The sequence below is a fragment of the Rhinolophus sinicus genome, linkage group LG11, assembly GCF_036562045.2.
Source record: "Rhinolophus sinicus isolate RSC01 linkage group LG11, ASM3656204v1, whole genome shotgun sequence".
NCBI classification, from domain to species: domain Eukaryota; kingdom Metazoa; phylum Chordata; class Mammalia; order Chiroptera; family Rhinolophidae; genus Rhinolophus; species Rhinolophus sinicus.
Genome location: NC_133760.1, coordinates 58,045,482 through 58,066,665, shown reverse-complemented (window position 1 = coordinate 58,066,665; position 21,184 = coordinate 58,045,482). Strand labels below are relative to the sequence as shown.

The following is a 21,184-nucleotide window of genomic DNA, read 5'->3' as shown; positions in this document are numbered from 1 at the left end:
AAACCACAAAGTACCCATATTTTGATAAAAATCTGGAAAGCATTCGAAAAGGTCAACCAAACCAAGTTGATGGCTTTGTGTGAAAGCTGACAAAAGATCTGAGCAAGCAGAGCCGGACCTGCTTTCCCTGAGCTACTTTCTGAAAATGGGCCAGGACCCAAATTCACACAGGCAGCTACCAGGCAGGCCGCCCACATCTCACCCGGCCAGGGGCACCAAGAAGAGGTTGGGGAGGCCTGGGCCCCCCGCCCCCCAGCAGCTTGCTCTGGGGCTCCAAGTGTGTGTGTGTTGGAGGAGGGGGCATGCGGAGCCTCCCCAGGCCCAGGGGAACTGCCAGCCTCCTCCCTCCCCCCCCCTTTCCTCCCCAGACAGACCACGGGGGACAGGAAGAGGGACCCAGGTGAGAGGAAGTCTTCCCTCTGCCTCCCCAGGAACCAGGAGAGAAATGGCTTGGAGGCTGCAGGGCAGGTGCAGTGTGTGTGTGGACAGTGACGCACTGCCAGCACCAGGGGACTACGGGCTTGCGTGTGTGTGTGTGTGTGCGCGCGCGTGCGTGCGTGGTGTGTGTGTGCATGTGTGTGTGCGCGCGTGTGCGCGTGTGTGTGCGCGTGTGTGTGTGGTGTGTGTGCCTGTGTGCGCACGTGTGTGCGTGTGTGTGTGTGTGTGTGCTGGGGGCCAGGTGCCTACACTACTGAGCATGTGGCATTGCTGAGCCACAGGACCTGCCTGGGGCCAAGGAGACCAGGAACCAGGGCCATGGGCCTTGCAGGTGCCCAGGGTGGAGGCCACCCTCCTCACTGCTTCGCCTCGCGGAGGAGACTGGGGCAGCAGGTCTGGCCGCGCTGGAGGGCGCCACGGGCCGACCCACCTCATGTGTAGGCCATCTTGCTGCACACCCAGGGCCGGGTCATCAGACACTCCGTCGACACCAGCCCGGTGGGCTCCACGAAGACACACTCCCCCAGGCCCGCGACAGGGAATCTGTGGCCGGGAGAGAAGAGACCAGGTGCTCACGACCTGGCGCACAGCCCACCCACCGCCGGGCCCTGTGGGGTCGGCCCCTCTCTCTACAGTCACCTTCCAGAACATTCAGCCCAAGACCTTTCTAGCAGGGACTGCATTGTCTCCCTACTCTGTGCACCACGGCCCCAGCCACCCTGCCGATGCCCCAGTTTCCTGGGCACACAGCCCTTCTGCATCTGCTCCCACATCCTCCCAGGTCAGCTCGCTCGTCCCTGAGCAGCAGTCACTGGGGACCCCCCTCTGCCCACCCTGCCTCCCCCAGTAGCCTGCCTGCTCCCGGGGGCACCACATCACAGCCTCCCAGGGGCCTGTGTCTGTCTGTCCCCAGCAGCCCCAGACGGTCAGCTCCTGGACAGCGGGCTCCCCTATGGCACAGCGTAGCACAGGAAGAACTCAGCAGAGAGGAGCAGAATTAAATTACCTGGCAGGTTAGGGGTGGACCCAAATAACCCCAGTGTTTAACACCCAGCACTGTGCTGCCCGGGAAATCACGGACATCATTCGTGGACCCGGGGCTGAGAGGCTCTCCCTGCCTAAAATCATCCCTTTCACATCCCAAGGTTTCTTCTTCACCTCATTTGTTCACCCTGATCTGAGCCCCCGGCCAAGGCCGGAGCTGGGGCCTCACAACAGAGGACGTCAGAATGACCCCAAGAGGGAGTGGGGGGCGAGCAGGACCTCTCAGTGTCAGGGAAACGTGACCCGAGGCCCTTGGTTGCCAGGTGCTCGGCACTGTGCAGACCTCAGCCTCCAGGGCTCTCCCTGGTTCTGGGAGTAGGAAGCTTCCGGAAGGGGAAAAAAGGAGGCAGCAAGAGCAAGACCTCAGCAGCGCTAAGAACAGATCTGGGCAGGAAAGAGAGAAAACAAGGAAGAGGCAACCAGGACACAGAGAGGTGGAAATAGGAAGAGCGCAGGAGAAAGGAAAAGTAGGGGGGAGGTGCTTGTCAGGGGGGCCACTCGCCCTAAGTCGGCCTTGGACGGGAAGGCAGCTGATCACCAGCTTCTGGCCCTGGTGGAGGGGGGGGGGCGTGGGGAACTGGGGGAGGACACTCACGTGTCATCATCAGGTCAGCAGCTATGCCCCCACCTGGCTCCTCAGGGCCTATTCCTGCAGCTGCAGCGTCTGGACCGGAAGCTGAGGCTCTTATTCCCCTAATCCCTGCATTTCCCTAACCTAGACTGCCCCCCACACTGTCACCACCCCCACTGCCACAGCCACACACACCCCCACCCATGACAGCTGCCACCATCACCCACACCACAAGCCAGCCTTGGTGTCACACACCTGCCACCCCCATCGCACGCTCACTTCCACACCACGTGGGCCACAAATAACACCAGCACTGCACACAGCCCTAGCTCCCTCAGAGCTGTTTTCTCTAAGAGAACCTGGCTCGTGGTGCCCGGGCCTCAGATCCCCTTTCTTCCCCAGTAACAGCGTTCAGGTGGCACATGGCTGCCCAGAATAGAGGCCCCACCTCCCACCCTCCCTGGCAGCCAGGTGTCGTCATGTGGCTAAGTTCTGGCCAACACAGAGGGACGTGCAAGGCACAGACTCTGGTTAGCACAAAACCAAGTGGTTCTCCCTTGGGAGGTGTCTGGGGGGCTTCGGTTTTATGGCTTGGACACTTGGGGCCAAGATGAAGGGAACTCTTTTCCTGATATAAAACGATCTCTCAGTGAAGTGACTGGGCCCCATGATCTACTCAGCCCGAGCACACAGGGTGATTTTATAAAAACAGCTTCTACGAGCTGGAAAGGCCTTTTGACGGTCATTTTCTCAAACCATCTATCTCCACGTAGACTTGTCCCTAACATGCATCAGGTGTCTTGCGTGGTTTCAAGTTTTCTCTCCTGGACCAGAGAAGTCCTGGGCACAGACGTGGAACTCACTGGTGGGCTGGCCAGCTCAAGGCATGTCACTGTGGTTCCCACCTCAGACTCCTCTGGTTCCGACTGTAGATTCTGCGCCCTTCTCTCCCAGGCCCAGAGACGCCAAGTCACCCAGCCCCCAGACATGAGTCTGTGCTGAAGGGGAACCAGCACATCGGGAGGGGACCACAGATGTGAAACAGGAAATCGTATTCTTGAGACCGACTCCGTAATTTGCAGCATCTGTGGTTCAAAACATTAAGAACATAAGCATGGTGACAGCAGAGCCCTGAAGCAAATATGAGGTCCTTCTAAGCGTGGGATTGTGTGCACATTAGATACATGTTTTTAAAGTGCCATTATATTTCTTATTTAACCAATGTCAGTGATTCTTCCTAAGGAGATAGTCCCCTGTGGAACAGATGTCTCAAAAAAGAGCGTTTTTCACTCACACTGGACTCAGCCACTTCTCCTCAAGACACTCTAGCGGTTGGTGCCAGTAGGGCACCTGCAGAGCCGAGCAGCCGTCATCTTGCCGCAGAGAAAGGTCAGCCACGGGCGTGAGGCAATCTGCTTGCTGCTCTCTCACCCCAAACACGGGACGTAAGTCCTGGAGAATTCGCAGGGGCTCTGGTAGGTGTCCTATCTGTCTGTGAATTGATGAGAAACAGCAGAATAATTAATTCCTCACGTGGTGACGAGCCTGCCCCTGAGGTGTGGCAACCAGAGACCAGGGGGCTCACTGTGGACGGAAGGATGTTTGCAGGGTGGCAGCCGTTAAGCAAAGTAATAAAGGATCCCTGAAGGGCTATTTGGGACCATGAGTCATACAAGGTATCAGAAAGCCATCAGGATTTTCCCTAAGACACAGAAGTACAGAAATATAAAGATACACAAAACCAGGATACTAATGAAGATTTATATCAAAGGGATAAAATATACCTAAAGTTACACACTCTTTACAACAAGGTTAAGGACTACCTATAAGACGTGTGTCAAAGTCAGACAAAAGCATTCTTCCCATTCTGAGCTGTTCATTTGTTCATTTATTTTTGATTCGGCCTTCTGCTGGAAGGGGCGTGGTCCCTTGTGACAGGCTGGCTCTGGGGTCCAGGCAGTGAGAGTGACATCACAGGGTCACTCCCTGGAAAGCTACATCCCCCGTTCATCGACACACAGACCTAGAAGACCCCTCTGTCTGCCCTGCCCCTGCCATGAGTGTCGGCCTCCTGTACTGTGTGGCTTTTTATCTCCTGCAGGCAGGTGAGTCCTGGGCAGTGTCCCTTCCAGGGGTGAAAATTGGAAGGTCCTAGCCTAAGCCTTTCCGTGGTGGCTGCTGTATCAGCTTCTTGTCCTTCTCCATAGGTCTGGTGGATGCTGGTGTCACTCAGAAGCCAAAATTCCAGATCCGGAAAACAGGACAGATGGTGACACTGTCCTGTGCCCAGGATATGAGCCACAACTACATGTACTGGTATCGACAAGACCCGGGCCACAGGCTGCGGCTGATCCATTACTCAGTCGCTGCTGGGACCACCGACGAAGGAGATGTCCCCAAGGGGTACAATGTCTCCAGATCAAACACAGAGGACTTCCCCCTCACGCTGAAGTCGGCTTCCCCATCCCAGGCATCTGTGTACTTCTGTGCCAGCAGTTACTCCACAGCGCTGCACGGCCGCCTCCTCTCTGCACAAAAAGGCAGGGGGAGGCCCTGTGTCCTGGACTCAGTGAAACCTGTGCAGCCTCAACTCCCACCCTGGGAGCCTCGGAGCCCTGAGAGGCCTGTCATGCAGAGTGAAACTCGGTGTGTGCTGGGGTCCGTCTCCAGGACAGTGTCTGCCAGGCCTGCACCAGGCCCAGGGCCGCAGGCTGACATGTCTCCACCGATGCTGTCTGTCTGTCTTCTACAGCTGCCCATTAGCCAGGAAGGGGCTTCCCAGCTCCAACTTTTCTAGTCATTAGTCTGAGTCTGACTGATACAGGAGAGTTAGCATGTCCCTAGGTGGACAGGGAGGTCCCTAGTAGAATAAACAAAGACAGTCATATCCTAAAACTCTAGGTTTTGAAATCAAATCACTCCTTCACTCCAGGACAAAATGTAACAAGGCCTTGAGGTTAATCATAAAAGTCCCTTTGGCCTGACAAATGGAACAGATCCGATACATAAGAGTGGGTTACTTTGCTAATTCCTTTAGGATGGGCAAGCAGAACAAACCTGGCAGAGGAATTTCATTAGAAGGCACCAGTTCCCTTCTTTAAACAGTTCCCTTCAAACAGCTCCCCTTCCCCAAACAGGCAAGGGAAGGTATAAAAGTAAGAGCTTTTGCCTCACTCACGGGACACCCCCATTTGGGACCCCCTCCGGCTTGGGAGCGCTGACCCTTTGCTTTCAATAAACTATCCTCTTTTTAAAACTCTTTGCCTCTCCGAGATGCGATCCCGGCCTTCACCCAGACACTGCAGGCAGATCCAACATCACCTACATCATTTGGGGAATCACAGGAAAAATATTTCTCCATCATGACGCCTCCAGGATGGAAAATCACTGGTAACTCAGATCCCTCTAGACCCCCGTGTATCCCCCTGGGCACCTCCTTTCTGTCTCTCTAAGGTCCTCCGTCAGCCCTCGCTGTCATTGGTCTCTGCTCCTGTCCGTCTTCCCTGTCCAGCCAGGGCAGTTGGCCCACAAGGCCCTGCTGGGTCTTCTCTGCCCACCTCCCTGGCCCCAGCTTGCACAGCTCACCCTGCCCTCTCCTACTCCAGCCAGGCACGCTGCTCGTCCCTCATCTGTGTCACGTCCCTTCCCATCTCAGAGGCATCAGAGGCTAGCTCTTCTCCATGCGACATAAACGTGGATGTATAAAAAATATTGCTTCAGCTGAAAAAATGACAATATTAAAGTGAGAAATTGACAAATGTACCATTGTGATGGAAGATTTTTAACAAGAGTTCCTTGGTAAGTGACAGATCAATAGACAACACGTTAGTAAAAATACATAACATTTGGATAATACCTTTAATGAGACCAATGTAAGGAAAAAATATTAAATCCTGCACACCCAAGTTAGAAAGAATATCCTCAATTAGACATTGAACATTTATGCAAAATGAGTATTGATTTGCATAGGAAGGAGGTCTCAGTTTTAAAGTACTGGTATCATAAAGAAAACCTTTTCTGACTAATACATTAAAGATTAAATGAAACAACAAAAGATAACTTTTTTAAAAACTTTATAGACGTAGAAACATAATTTCAAATAAATCCTAAACCAGAAATCTGAATAGAAATTTTAAAATGCTTAGAAATAAAAGATAGTGAGAATATACATATCAATAAATAAGTGTTCGATTAAAGCTGTACTTTAATGGAAATTCATAGATGTAAAGGACTAGTGAGTTCAGAAAAATAACAATCTAAGTATCAAGCTTAGGATGTAGAAAAAAGTACATAATAATCTCCCCGCCCCAAATCTGAAATAAATAAAGACAGGGACATAAAGAACAAAAATAGATGCAACATAAAGCAAACTATATTAACGAGACTCAACAATGACAATTACCGTTTCGGAAACTAATAAAATACACACACTGTAAGCAGGACTGGGGAAGATAAGCAGGTGGTAAATAAATAACAACAGGAATTAAAAAGAAGGGCTAACTGAAAATAGAACAGAACTCAAACTGTAAGAGAATACTATGAAAATTGTCATTAAGTTAGAAAGAAATGAGAATATGTGGAATAGGAACATAACCAAATCACTAGTTGCTGTCTACCTACTTCCCAGAACTACAGGCGCAGACAGTCACCCAACCGCGGGTTCCGTAATTCCATTGGAAATGGAATTCCTGGGGAAAATGTCCACACAGAGGAGTGATTCGTGAATGAGAAGATGAACTTGGAAATGCAGTGGGAGACCTCTGCATAAGGACAGCATTGGAGCTGGAAGTGGCAGCCCAGGCATTGATTTTGTTGAAAGGGGAGCTTATGAATCTTTACATTTAGTCATCTGAGTGTGCTGTGATATAAATTCTGCATCCCTGAGGCTGAGGGGATTGATAGAGGAAGTGATGTCACTGCGGGAACTGCTTTGGGGGGGGGGGGGACAAGGGACGTCCCTCATCCTCTGCTCATGCTCACAAGGCCCCTAACCTGGTGAACCTCCCATTCTGTCCCTGACCCTGCCATGGGCACCTGGCTCCTCTGCTGGGTGACCCTCTGTCTCCTGGGGACAGGTGAGTCCTCAGAAGACCAAGCAGTTTCGTGTGTGTGTGTGTGTGTGTGTGTGTGTGTGTGTGTGTGTGTGAAAGAGAGAGAGAGAGAAACAGAGACAGAAACAGAAACAGAGAGAGAGAGAAAAATGACGATGACTACAATTCTTTTCCTCGTTCCATTCCCAGCTTCTGTCTTCACAGGTGATGCAAGTGATAAAGTCTCCCAGTCCCCCAGGCACAGGGTCACAGAGAAGGGCCAGAATGTAAGTCTCAGGTGTGATCCAATTTCCGGTCATGTTGGCCTTTACTGGTACCGACAGACCCTGGGGCAGGGCCTGGAGTTTTTGACGGACTTCCAAGGCAAGGACGCCGGGGACACATCAGGGATGCCTAAAGAACGGTTCTCTGCTGAGAGGTCAGAGGGCTCGTACTCCTTTCTAAAGATCCAGCGTGCAGAGCAGAAGGACTCAGCAGTGTATCTCTGTGCCAGCAGCTTAACCACAGCGTGGCACCGTCACCTGCTTCCTGCTCACAAACCTCATCCTTCTCTCACCTTGCAGCTCCTAAAGACCGTAAATGGGTCATTCATTGCTCTACACGCCCCAACGAAAAGAAGTAGATTTGGACGTCTGCTGTCCTTTGGGTAGAAAGAGGCCATCAATTAGCTGCTGAAACGCTGTGGCTGTAAACCTTGGTGGATGGAAATAACTATGGCTTGTTGGGTTCCAGGAGTCCCAGAGCCAGCTCAGAGCTCCAAGGCAGGGACTGAGCGAGCGTCCTGCACACAAACAGCCTCCTGCAGGACCCCAGGGCTGCTGCCCCCTCACACAGCTTTGGTTCTGTGTCGTGGACGGTGCCGTCTCCTCTGCATTTGTTGTTGGTGTCTGTAGAGTTTGTGACTGCCTCCCCTGGGTCTTGTTTCTCTAAAGCCTCTTCTGTCGCTGTTCCACTGGCAGCTCTCTGCAGTATATTATCAAGCCTGGCTTCCTGTTTGAAGTAATGTCCTCACTGCTTTTGTGCCTATTAAGTGATAAACACAAAGACTTCCTTTCCTCTGCATAGTTGAAGCAACCTGTTTTCTTTGTTTTGTTTTCATTTTCCCACTGCTCCCATCCTGACGGTTAGACTGAAGCATAGTTTCACAAGTTCTCCAGTTTCATCTTGATTCCATGAATAAATCTGATTTCTAGAGACTGAGTGTTTTATGTGGTGTCCTAGCCTTTTGATTTGAAATAATTTCCCTGAATTCTTTAACTCAAGAAGATGGGGTATTTTCTTGATAATAACGTGCCTATTCCTTTTTATTTGTTCACTGTATTAAATGTTGTTCTCTAGTATTTGTTTATATTATACAATATTATCATTGTTTATATAAATATAGACAATCATATTAGAAATAACATATTTTACCTGTCTGTGGGTGCAGCCACAGTTCGTATCTGTTAAATCTAAAGCCTTGGTCACAGAGGACAGGTTTGTGGATCATGGTTTCTGGGAGTCCTAAGAAATCACCCGCTGCTCCAAGATGCAGGTTGGATGGCACAGACTCAGCCATGATATAGGTGCCCTGAGACTTGCACAGTGGGAAGGGGAGTGACAGCCCCTCCAAATTCACTTATCAGAAATTGTGGCAGCTCAGGACACCAGATTCTTTCTCCAGAGAATAAGTGCCCCTGGCAGAGAGTTTTTCTGGTCTTATTTTAAGTGTGGCATCAGCAAAGCAGTCCTGCTCTGTTCCCCTGTATCCCCTGGGAGTGCAGAAGCCCAGGGAACAGATGGGCATTCCCTGTCCTTGGAATGCCGTTCCAGACACTTCCTTCCTGTGTTTGCCATCTCCCTCCACATGACCCTGGCAGAGTCAGCTTCCTTATAATACTATTTTGCACCAGTGTTTTCTTACCTCAACTCCTCTGCTTTTTCCAGAATCATCTCTTACCTCACTACTGCTCAAATCAGCAGATGTACACTGTATGATTTAATTCATTTAGTGCAGACTGCCTTCTTTCCAGCCATCCTTGTTTTCCCCTGATATGATAGATATTATTAATGTTTCCTCCAGGATTGCTTATTGCTGTATAAGATATCCTATATTTTTCTTATGGTCCAATTCTATTTTTTATTCATACACATTTGACCCCATCTTGGTGGTAACCTCATTTCCTGCCGAGTCCTTTGCTTATCCATATTTTGATTGTCTTTTTTTTGGGGGGGGGGGCGGGGAGCAGGGGACATTTTTGCTTTTTTTAAGTCATGGAGATAAAAGAAAGTCATTATACTAAAGTTGTGTGTTTTTCTTCCTATTTTAGGCTAAATAGTATTTACTTCCATCCCCCACCCCCTTCTCTCTCTCCTCCTTTCAGAAGATAGTTTTAAGGAAGCAGATCTCAGACTCTTGCTGCCAGATAATGTGATAGTAACTACGTAGGATGAGGGTGCGTATTAAGCATGGTAGCTCAAAGGAGTAGGGTCAAGGTTAGAATTAGTGTTGGGATTAGGGTTTAAGGAAATTGAGCGCACAGCTTGCAGGATGCTGCTTCTGGTATATTCTCCCTGCTGACCGTGCAGACACTTCCCAGCATCCCTTGAACCACTGCAGAAGAAATGAATGATGAAACTTCAGTGATTGACCACTAGATGGCACTGGGATGCCACTGAGACGTAAGGGGTTCTGGGGAGTGTCTGGGAGAGCAGACTGGGAGGGAAAGGGTTAAAAACTTAGGCATGGATCCAATATTAAGCAACCGTTGAAGAAAATTTCAGTTATTGCGAGGCTACCTCCAGCTACGGAAGAGGTGGAAGGTTTCTCTGAACTTGAATGAGGTCCACAGTTGAAGGATTTGGGCAAAGCAAGCCTTGATGTCAGAGGCAGGTGCAGACAGGAGCAACTGTCCCAGAGGAAGGTGGGAAACCAAGAGGGTGGGGTGCATCCTAAGCTCAGTGCATCCCAGCCACACCCATCTCCCCTGCCGACCATGCTTAGCTAGGACTACGAGAGGTGTTGCTGATTCAGCCTGAGCAAAGTCAGAAGGGACCCTGGGCCGGGGAGCGTCTGCAGGGGTGGGGGCAGTGACATCCCAGACAGACCTGTCTGTCCATTGGAGGAGGGCCTCTGAGCTCCCTCTCTCGGTCCTGTGGATCAGAGCATTTAGCTGTCAAAGCCTGCTCTCGCCCTGACCCAGTCATGAGCCCCAACCTCTTGTGCGTGACTCTTTGTCTCCTTGTGGCAGGTGAGTTCTAGATTCAGTCGGAAACCTCCGCCATGGGTCTGCAAAGTCCCAGCTCCAAGCCTTTTCCTTTCCTTTGCAGACCCAGGTTACTCCTTCAGCCTTGTCTTTACCTTATGTCTGCCTCTGCAACAGGCCCCGTGAATGCTGCAATCACCCAGACGCCAAGATACCATATTATACAAACAGGAAAGAAGATGAACCTGACATGTTCTCAGCATATGAACCATTTTGCAATGTTCTGGTATCGACAAGACCCTGGACAGGGGCTAAGGCTGATCTATTATTCAGGAAGTGCCAGCAGCATCAGCAAAGGAGATGTCACAGAAGGTTATAGCGTCTCCCGAGACAAGAATGAGCATTTCCCCTTGACCCTGAATTCCGCCAGCACCAACCAGACCTCTCTGTACCTCTGTGCCAGCAGTGAATACACAGCACTGCACAGTCAGCTGCTCTCTGCACAAAAAGGACAGCCACACGCGTGAGGGATGCTTCCTTCCTGACGCCCCTGTCTCACCAGGAGGAAAAACTGCCTCTATTGAAGCTTCACCAGACTTCCCAGCAATGGTCTCTCAGTCCCAGGGGCCTTGGTGAGCATGGCCCTCCGTGTAAACTGAGGTCCATCATCACAGTGTGTGCATGTGTCTAAGTGCAAACAGCACGTAATGTTATTCCCTCGACTCGGAATATTCTGGTAATTGAGTAATGCAGAGGAACAGTATCATCCAAGATGAAATTTATATTTCATTTGCTTTTCAGTGGAGAAGAACAAAGCTGGAAACAGCTTTAAACTCCCTGAGTGATCTGGGATTCTCTGAGTCTAAAACTATTACATAAAGCAGCCTTGGGCTTCAAAGCCATTGAATACCAAGCCAGAATTCTCTGGAGGGAAATAAAATTCTCAGTAACAAGTTATAAAACATACAAGTAAACAAGCCACCGAGGGGAATTGTTAGTTGGTACATCAAACAGCAGCTTTAGACCCAAAGATGATCGACTAATAGAATTTTCAAAAACAAGACAGTAAACTAAGTCCCTTCCTGGGTCATAGAGCGGTGTTTTGAGTCGTCTGAGGTTATGGAGAAAATTAGGAAAGAACCTAATTCTTACTATTCTTTTGGGTTGGATTAAAATCTGTGAGCACCTCATTTTTTTTCTTGTAAAATACAGTGATACCTCGGTTTTCGAACATAATCCGTTCCGGAAGACCGTTCGAGTTCTGAAACGTTCAAAAACCGAGGCGTAATTTCCCCATAGAAAGTAATGCAAAATGGATTAATCCGTTCCAGACCTGTAAAATCAACCCCTAAAACAGCAATTTAGCGTGAATTTTACTACCTAATGATACCATAGATCTATAAAATTTATGGCATTCGTAAACCGAAATGTTCATCAACAAAGACATTCGAAAACCGAGGTACCACTGTTTTACAAAATGATATTGGGCAACAATTTTATGCTCCCCTAGCCCGTATTTCTCCTTGGCTCCGTACAGGTGAAAGTCTGCACCCAAAAGCAAGGTTTCTTAGCTTGGGATCCATTAATTCTGAGGGCAGGAGGTGTATAGTTGGGCTTCCCAGGAAGTACATGCCCCATGAGCCCCTGCTGTGCCCCTATGTGCCCCTTCGGGCCTGCAAGGTGGGTAGTGGCTCACCCAGGACCTGCTCCCAGAGAGGGGAGCACGCTGCTTACTTGGCAAAATCTCCATTCACCAACTGGCCAATCTGTTGAAAGTCTACATGGAAGATGAAGTGCTGAAAATGATGAATGACCCATTTGCCAAAATTATGGCGTTTACAGCGGTGCAGAATTCATGGAATGATTTTAACAGCCTTTGAGAACTTTCCCTTTTTCTGTTTTTTTTTTTTTAAGTTTTTGCTTGGCTATGCTTTCTTGCAGCCGGTCCTCAGCTGTTTCTTGGCCAACTTGTCAGTTTAGCTGATTCTAATGCCAAATTTGAATGTTGTATATTTCAGTCACTGAGAACTTCTCACATTCTCAATATTTTATATGTGTGAATGTTCCTGTCTTCTCTTATTTGCGTGGGATTCATTTCTAAATTGGACTATAATAAAAGCATAAAATTGTAAATTACTCCCATTTTTAATGCAATTCATTTAGACATGTTTTAATAATACTTCTGGTATAATTAATAGTAACATGCTCAAATTAATACAGGTATAGCTTGGTAAATTTTGACAAATGCATACACCAGTGGAACCATGACCGACATTAAGATAAAGAATGTTTCCATCACCCAAGGAAATTTCCTCGTGCTCTTTTCCAATCAGCTTATTCCCCAGGGCTAACTGCTTTTCTGATTTTTATCACCATCGTTTTGTCTATTCTTGAATTTCATATAAATGGAACCAGATAGTAAGTACTCTTACTTGATTGACTTCTTTTTCTCAAAAATTAATATGTTTGAAATGTACACGTGTTGCTTATCTCGGTAGCTTATGCTTCACATTACAGAGTAGTATTCCATTCTATATCACAATTTGTTGATTCATGCTCCTGTGGGTGGATAACTGGGGGCTCCAGTCTTCAACTATTATGACCAGACTGAGCCCCTAATGCATGCTAGGTTTTGTATAGATTGTGTTTTAAAGCTTTGCAACAATCACGCAGGTCAAATACTCTGATACCCACTTTGTGGAGGAAACATGGAGTCATTTTCCCTAGGTCTCGTGGTTCAGAAGAAGCAGAATTGGGAAACGAATTTGTCCATGTTATAAAGACTGTACATCTTCCACGTGCCCAGCTGCTCCATCGTTAACCTCATCTGGGCCACTCAGAACGGAGGCCCAGCCGTGTCTTCACACGTCCTACAGGCAGCAGAAAACTCATACGTCGCTGTCGTCATGGCTGTCGCCTCTTCCATGGCAACTTTGAGAAACACACACGTTCACACTGATTCACTCTCATTTGTGTGCCGTCCTCGTGCCTTTTCTGAGTCTGTAGCTAATGCTTTCATTTTTTTATGGTGTGTTTCGATGTGCAAGCGTTTAATTCAGCAGTAGTTTTTCTCTGTCTCTTGATGAAAAAATTCTCCCTCACAGAAATGCCTGAAAATATTTTCCTTAATTTCTCCTAGTAAAATGTAAGATTTACTTTTCACAGGTAAGAATAAGTGCCTGAAAGACATTTTCACGTAAGGAATGAAGCAGAGATCTAGGAATATGAGAGAGAGAGAGAGAGAGAGAGAGAGAGACAGGTTCTATGCAGAAGAAATAGCCTGTAAAAAAGACCCCGAGGCAGAAAGAAGAACATGGCACATACGAGAAAGTACTGAACGTAAATGAGTGAGGCTGGGCAGAGAGAGCAGAGGGAGACTTGTGCAAGATGGTGGTGAGAAGATGGGTGAAGGGCAAATATAATGGGACCTTGCAGAGGTATTGCCCCACAGAAGAAAGGCAGCAGGGCAGAGACCATCTGAGTGAAGGTTTATGTCTGTATGTGGAAGGGTGATAGAGGATAGAGGGAGGGGCAGAGGTAGATGAAAGAGTCACTGGCTGGCAGGGACAGTGACATCACTGATTAGCTCCACTGACAGCCAAGTCTTATTTCCTCATCACACACGCTGGAGAAACACCCTTCCATCCCCCCCACATTCTGCCCCGACTCCGCCATGGCCTCCTGGCTCCTGTGCTATGTGGCCCTTTATCTCCTGGGTCAGGTCACTTGTCTAAAGCCCTTTCCTGGGCTCAGTAAGCCCTAATGTAAGCCATTACTTTCTGTCTGCAGTATTGGGGTCCCTGGCACTACGTCCAGCTTCAGCTTCCCCTCAGCTTAACCACCACCTCCCTGGAAAGCATGCCTTCCCCAAGTTACTAGGTCCAATCCCCTTATTATAAGGACTCATAGCTATTTAGTAGCACTTAGCACAGTTGTCATTTTACATGAACTTGGGTGACTATTCCGTGGAAACCCCCGTCACTTCCTAGACTGGAAACCTCAGCATGTGGGCCTGTGGACGTCCTTATTCCGTGTCCTTGCCAGTCCCCACCGCAGCTCCGGCACCAGTGGAGTGCTTAGGGAATGACTGAATCAGGACGACCACCCAGGTTCCCCCTCAGGCCACCCCACACGCTGCCCACATCAACTGGGACCTCCCACCCCTTTGTGTCCTGGAATCAGGTGAATGCTGAGAGGGCCCTCTCTTGGACTGTGCAACTGTAACCCAAGCCATTTTGCCGGGTTACGGCTTCCGATCTTCCCAGCAGCTTCCCCAACTTGTCTCTCCTTCAGTCTCTTCGCCTCCCTGTCCCCTGGATTCTGGAGGCACTGAACACGGGGCTCCGAATCGCCAACAGATGATCAGAAGCAGAACGTCAAGAGGTGGAATCCAAAGGTTATGGAGAAGGAAACTACATGTTTTCTTTATTACGTTGGTGGGTTGTCGCAGGGGTCGGGGGGTTCCCAGGGCACAAATATCTCTTGGCTGAGTTAGAGGCCTCGAGGCCTGATGCTCTAGACTGTATCCTGGATGCCCACTGTGCCAGAGCACAGAGCTGAGGGTCACCTCCACCTGTACCCACACCCTGGCTGTGGTTCAGGACGCTATGCTCGGTGCTTTTCGGGCCCTCCCTCCTTTGCCAGAGAAGAAAAGCTGCTCGTGACAGCAGAACATTTATGGACGGACGCCATGCATCAGGCCTTGAAGAATTGTGAGTCTTTTCTGGGCACAAGTAATCAAATCATCCAAGAATAGACCAAAGCCCCAGTTTTGCCTGAAGGATTCAGATCAATGCTTTAAAGACGAATGTAGTTTCATCTCCTTCGGCGGCGAAGACCAAAAATAGACTCCTGATTTCAAAGAGTCCAACCCTAAAAGGACTGGACTTAGAACGCCTTTCCTGGCACAGTATTTCTTTCCACTCGTTTGTGAAAACCGCATTTGAGAAACCAGTGACCTGTTGTTCATAAACCCAGGAAGGCCATCACAATCAACGTTGTAACAATACTGCCACTTGAATTGGAAACAAAAGATGTGTGAAATATAACTTCTTTCTATTGAGTTGGGAGATGCAGGCACCAGAGAGGGTGCTCATTTACACTTGCTTATTTTAAAAATGACTTAGAAACACAGGAGCATCGTGACAAGGACTTGAGGACAAAAATCAGTATGGAGATTAATGAATTACTAGAGGGAATTGTTCTTTGTTTTTTGCTTTACTTCCCAACTTAGATCAGTACCCACCAGAGGCACCCTTTCAACCCTGCAGCCTCGAACGGTGAATTCAAACCGCTTTCAGGACACAGAACTTGCAGTTCTCCCATCCTCCATGCCCACATAGCCCACTCCTGCCCAATCCATGGATAGGACCAGGCGAATGCAGGAATGAGATAGAAGGTAGGAGAACTCAGAGGAAGATGACAAAGTCAGCACTTTATACCTCAGCTTTGTTGAAGTGCTGTTGAAACCAGGTGGAGATGTCCAGGTGACAATATGAGAAGGAGAGAAATGAGGAGACTGGCCAGATAGGGAGTGTGGGGTCTGGGCAACAGAACACTGGAGCTCTGAGAGGTGACAGCCAAAGAGTCTGACAGAATCAGTGTATATTTGAGTCTACTTTGGAATTACTATTTTTCATTAATTCTGTGCTTTGCAATGTTTCACCTTTTAACATTTCTGATTATGAGTGACAATATTTTTTTCTTAATATATACTTAACAAAATGGTGCATCTCAGAGTTACTGGCATCTTACATGCAATTAATTAATTAATGTCAGGTAATCCGGAGGCTCAGTGATGTCACTGTGGGAACTGCCTTGTGGGGACAAGGGATGTCCCTCATCCTCAGCGCATGCTGACAAGGCCCCTAACCTGGTGAACTTCCCATTCCTGCCCTGACCCTGCCATGGGCACCTGGCTCCTCTGCTGGGTGACCCTCTGTCTCCTGGGGACAGGTGCGTCCTCAGAAGACCAGGCAGTTTCAGTGTGTGTGTGTGTGTGTGTGTGTGTGTGTGTGTGTGTGTGTGATGACTACAGTTGTTTTCCCCCTACTGTTTCCAATTTCTGTCTTCACAGGTGACACAGATACTGAAGTCTCCCAGTCCCCCAGGGACAGGGTCACAGAGAAGGGCCAGAATGTAAGTCTCAGGTGTGATCCAATTTCTGGTCATACTGCGCTTTACTGGTACCGACAGACCCTGGGGCAGGGCCCGGAGTTTTTTATGTACTTCCAAGGCAAGGACGCCGGGGACACATCAGGGATGCCTAAAGAACGGTTCTCTGCTGAGAGGTCAGAGGGCTCGTACTCCATTCTAAAGATCCAGCGTGCAGAGCAGAAGGACTCGGCCGTGTATCTCTGTGCCAGCAGCTTAGCCACAGCGTGGCACTGTCACCTCCTTCCTGCTCACAAACCCTCCTGTGCTCACCTCTCCTCCTAGTTCTCAGAATCCCCAAAGGAGTTGCCTTGTTCTTCCTGTGTCAGGGGAGTAAGAACACTTGTGACTTCCACTGTTCTTCTGAGTGGAGCTCAGGAAAGAGCCTTTGAAACACCAGAACAGGTAAGGTTGGGCAGGAATCATTTTGGCTTGTGGTTTCCTGGGATTCCTTTATACAACTCAAGATTCTACCATTGAGATGGAATATCAGAGCTTAGTGAAATATTCAGACATAGTGAAATATTCTCTCCGAAAACTAGAACGTTTCAGCACATTTATAAGAAACTGAGTGTGACCAGATCAAACCGTACTGTACCCAGGTGTGGGCCAGCAAATACAGAGCACTGTTAGGTCATATGCAGCCACCAGCCTTAAAAATAAATAGAATCCTTAGTAAGGATTGTCACTGACATTATTACCCAGAAGCAACTGTCACCCACAATGACGCATGTTGACGTATGTCCATATATTGCTTTATTATTTCTCTTGACAATCCTGCAGTCATTCTGTGTTTAATTTCCTCATTCTCTAGTCTACTTTTAATAGAGATTTAAATTCATCTCAATTTAATAAAATCTAACCCCACTTGAGAAGGTGTTAAAGGGAAGTGAGCCAAAGAAGACCTGAAGAACAGTTATCCTTGGGAATATGTTGCAAGACCCCCAGTGGGAGCTTAAGACCATGGGTAGTACCTAACCCTACAGACACTGTTTTTTCCTTTCACTTAAAGGAAGCACTTTACAGCTTCTCCGTGGCACATCCAAATTGCCGGCATCCCTACACTTGTGCGTTGGGGCCATTATTAAGTAAAATAAGAGTTACTTGAACACAAGCGCTGCCATTCCATGACAGTGGATCTGATCACCGAGACGGCTACTAAGTGACCAACAGGCTGGTTGTGTGCACAACATGGAGACAGCTGGACACAGGCATGGTTCACATCGCGGTGGGACAAAGCAGGAGTGTGCAAAATGTCACACATGCCGCTTTCTACTCAGAATGGTGTGCAATTTAAAACTTACTGTTTAATAATTTTCCTTTTCAGACTATGGTTGACTTCAGGTAACAAACCTCAGAAAGCAAAACCGCAGACAAAGGGAGATTACTGTGTGTAAAAGTAAAATGTAAGCTAGGGAGCCGATAAATGGATAAATATCTTACCATTGTAAGACTTTCCTAATCTATGTGAAGCAACATAATATCACTTAGAGGTAGACTCTGTTCAAGCAGAGATATAAAATACAAACCCTAAAGCCACCACTAAAATAGCAAATTCGGTGTTATAACTAATAAGCCAACAAAAGAGAGAAAATGGAATTATTATGAAAATATTCAATTATATACAATAAGACATAGAAAGAATGAAAAGGGGACAAAGAAGAGACGAAACTAATAGAACAAATAGTCATATGATAGATGCTAACTAACCAGACCAATAATTATCTCAACTCTAAGTAGTCTAAATGCCCCAATTAAAAAGCATAGATTGTGATAGTAAATAAATTAAAAAACAAAAACAAAAACAAAAAACCTGTATGCTACCTACCAGAAATGCACTATAAAGACTCAGAACGTAAAAAGTAAAATGATGGAAAAGGTGTACCATGCTAACACTAACCAAAAGAAAACTGAGTGTTAATATCAGACAAAGGAAATTTCAGAGCAGAGAATATTAATATCTGGGATAAACAAGTTCACATGTTAATGATAAAACGGCCAATCTATCAAGAAGGCATAGCAATCATAAACATTTTTGCATCTAAAAACAGAGCTTCAAAATACTGAAGCAACAGGGGGAGACTGCAGGGAGAAGTAGACAAATTTATAATTGGAGTCAGACACATTTTAACACCTCTCAGTAATTGAACAACTTGACCCAAAAATAATCATAATAATCAGTAAGGATATAGACAACATGAATAACCTTGCTAACCACTCTTATTCTAACTGACGTTTATAGAAAACTTCACCCAACAGCAGCAGAAAACACATTCTTTTCTGGTGCATACTGACCAGGTACCAGGACGGACTACAGACTCCAGGCATAAAATAAGTATCGATACTTTGAAAACAATTCGAGTCATACAAAGCATGTTCTCTGACCACAGAGGAACCAAATTAGAAATCAATAACAGAAAGAGCTCTGGAAAAATCCCAAATACTTGGATGAATAACAATCTTCTAAATAACCCATGAGACAAAGAACAAACCAAAATGGAAATTACAAGTATTAAAGGGATTTTAATGGAATGAAAACGAAAATATAACCTATCAGATGCCACTAAAGGAATACTTAGGGGGAAAACTGAAAAACAGGGAATAATTCCCTGCGCAATCTGAGGCCAGCGCTATTATGATACCAAAATCAAACAAAGATTTACCAAAAACCAAAACAAAATGATAGGCTAATATTTCTCATGAACATGATTAATAATCCCTTCGGAATTCCAGTATATCAAATACAATAACATCTAAAAAGGATAACACATTGTGACCAAGTGGGGTTTATCTTAGTAATGTGCAGTAATTAACATTTTAAAAACCATCAATGTAATTTACCATCTCAAATACTGAAAAAAGAAAAATCAGGTGATTCTCTCTATAGATGCACAAAAAACATTTGATACAACCAACATCCATTCCTGGTAAAAACTCTTAGCAAATTGGTAGTGATTGGAAACTTCCTTCCCCTAATGAAGGGCATTTACAGAAAATCTATGGTTAACAGATATTTTTGCAGGTAGACTATGATAAATTCAGGATTCATATTGTAACTCCTAGAGCAAACACTAACAGTAGCAGACAGAGAGGAAAAATAGTCATTTCAACAAATGGTGCTGGAAAATCTGTATCCATATGGAAAAACAATGAATCTCAATCATTATCTCACCCCATAAACCAGAAGTTGGTGACTAAGGCCCATGGACCAAATCTGGCCTCTGCCTGTTTTTATATGGTTTAGAAGCTAACCATGGTTGTAACCTATGAAAATTATACAAAATTCAGATTTTGGAATACACACACACAGTTTTATTGGAACACAGCCACGCTCATTCATTTATGTAGTGTCTCTGGCTGCACTGGCACTGCCGGAGCAGAGTCGGGCAGAAAACAGAAAATATTTACTATCTGACCCTTTACAGAAAAAGTTTGCTGACTCTTGCCATAAACAAAAATGAATATGAGATGGAGCAACATTCTCATGGATTTATAACACTTCTGAACCGCAAAACGTCTGAAAGAAGACAGCAAAATTTCTTCATAAGCTTGGATCAAGCAAATATTTTTTTTTAAAAAAAAAAGGATGAAAACTATTCTCATCTTTGAAAGTACACTTTTCCTTATCAAAATTTTTAAAATTCTGTTAAAAGAGATCCAAAGATATTAAGACTATCTATAGATACCTGAGAAAGGGTGTGTATTGAAAATAGACACAATTCCTACAAATCAATAATAAAAAGACAATTCCATTTTTAAAAAGAGCAAAATAATTGCACAGAGTATTAAAAAAGAGAGAGAGAGAGATGAGTGGACAGTTCCCTCTTCATGGAATTGATGGGTTTATTTCCAGCTGCTTACGAGATTTGTCGGCTGATAGAACCCCACTGTCAGGCGTCCCCCTGGAATCACCTTTGGTTAAAGAGAGGATTTTGCCCAAGGTCCCACCCCCTTCCCAGGGCAGATGCATCTAATGACTGGCTGGCATCCTCTTCCCTAGAACACTAATTGATGAGATTTAAATTTTTGATTCCTGTTTTTGAAAAATGCGTCATGCCTCCCTCACTACCACTTGCAAAGGGTGAGCCTGAGATAGGTAAACATCAAATCAGCAGGAGCTGTGCTGTATCCTGGCAGGTCCTGACACCTCATTTAGACAATACGGGGCCAGCCTGGGCACTGTCAATAGAGCAACTGCACAACTGGCCGCTTGAGGGCGCTGTGGACCCACGGAGAGAGGGCGGCTGGACCCGTGCGGGAGAGGGAGGGTTAAGGGAGCGAGTCTTGGGTTGGTCTGTGATCAGGGGGGTTATCTGAGGAATCAGAATTAGTACTGATCATACGGTAGTCTTCTCACATCAACTGATATGCAGGTGTGTTTGTCACAGCGTGGAACCCTGAACTTCACCTCACATGGAGTTATGGCCTCTTTTGGAGCCTACGTTTCATGGAGAGTGTGATGGGCTGTCGTAGGGCAGCCTGGAAAATCCAAGCCAGGTGTAGAGCAAGAGGCAGCTGCTCGGAGAGAAAGAGAAGCTGTGGGGTAGAAGCCACCCTGCCCCAAACCTTGCCAGGTCCAGCTCTGCACAGCCAGCTACACCTGTCCATAGCAAGATGGACAGAATGGGGGTGGCCTGGACCAGCGGAGCCTGTCCAGGGGGTGCAGGGTGCCTGCGGGTGCCTACAAGGATGCTGACATCACAACAGTGACATCACAGGCAAGCCCTCCAAACAGAGCAAAG

At 47.0% G+C, this 21,184-nt stretch overlaps 2 long non-coding RNA genes across 4 annotated transcripts in view; one reads left to right on the top strand and one right to left on the bottom strand.

Moving 5' to 3' along the window:
• Positions 1-639: 639 nt before the first annotated feature.
• LOC141567572 (uncharacterized) overlaps positions 640-21,184 on the bottom strand; it is a 191,047-nt gene continuing 170,502 nt past the window's right edge. For 2 of the 3 annotated variants that reach the window (XR_012490333.1, XR_012490334.1), the window contains exons 3-4: positions 3,348-3,545; positions 640-3,138 (exon numbers count right to left, since the gene is read on the bottom strand). This is a non-coding gene — a long non-coding RNA (uncharacterized LOC141567572). The remainder of the gene's footprint in view (positions 3,139-3,347; positions 3,546-21,184) is intronic. The other variant, XR_012490335.1, reaches the window with a different exon arrangement.
• On the top strand, positions 6,840-8,300 carry LOC141567571 (uncharacterized). Its single transcript, XR_012490332.1, has 3 exons — positions 6,840-7,128; positions 7,294-7,370; positions 7,551-8,300. It is a non-coding gene; the product is annotated as an uncharacterized LOC141567571 (long non-coding RNA).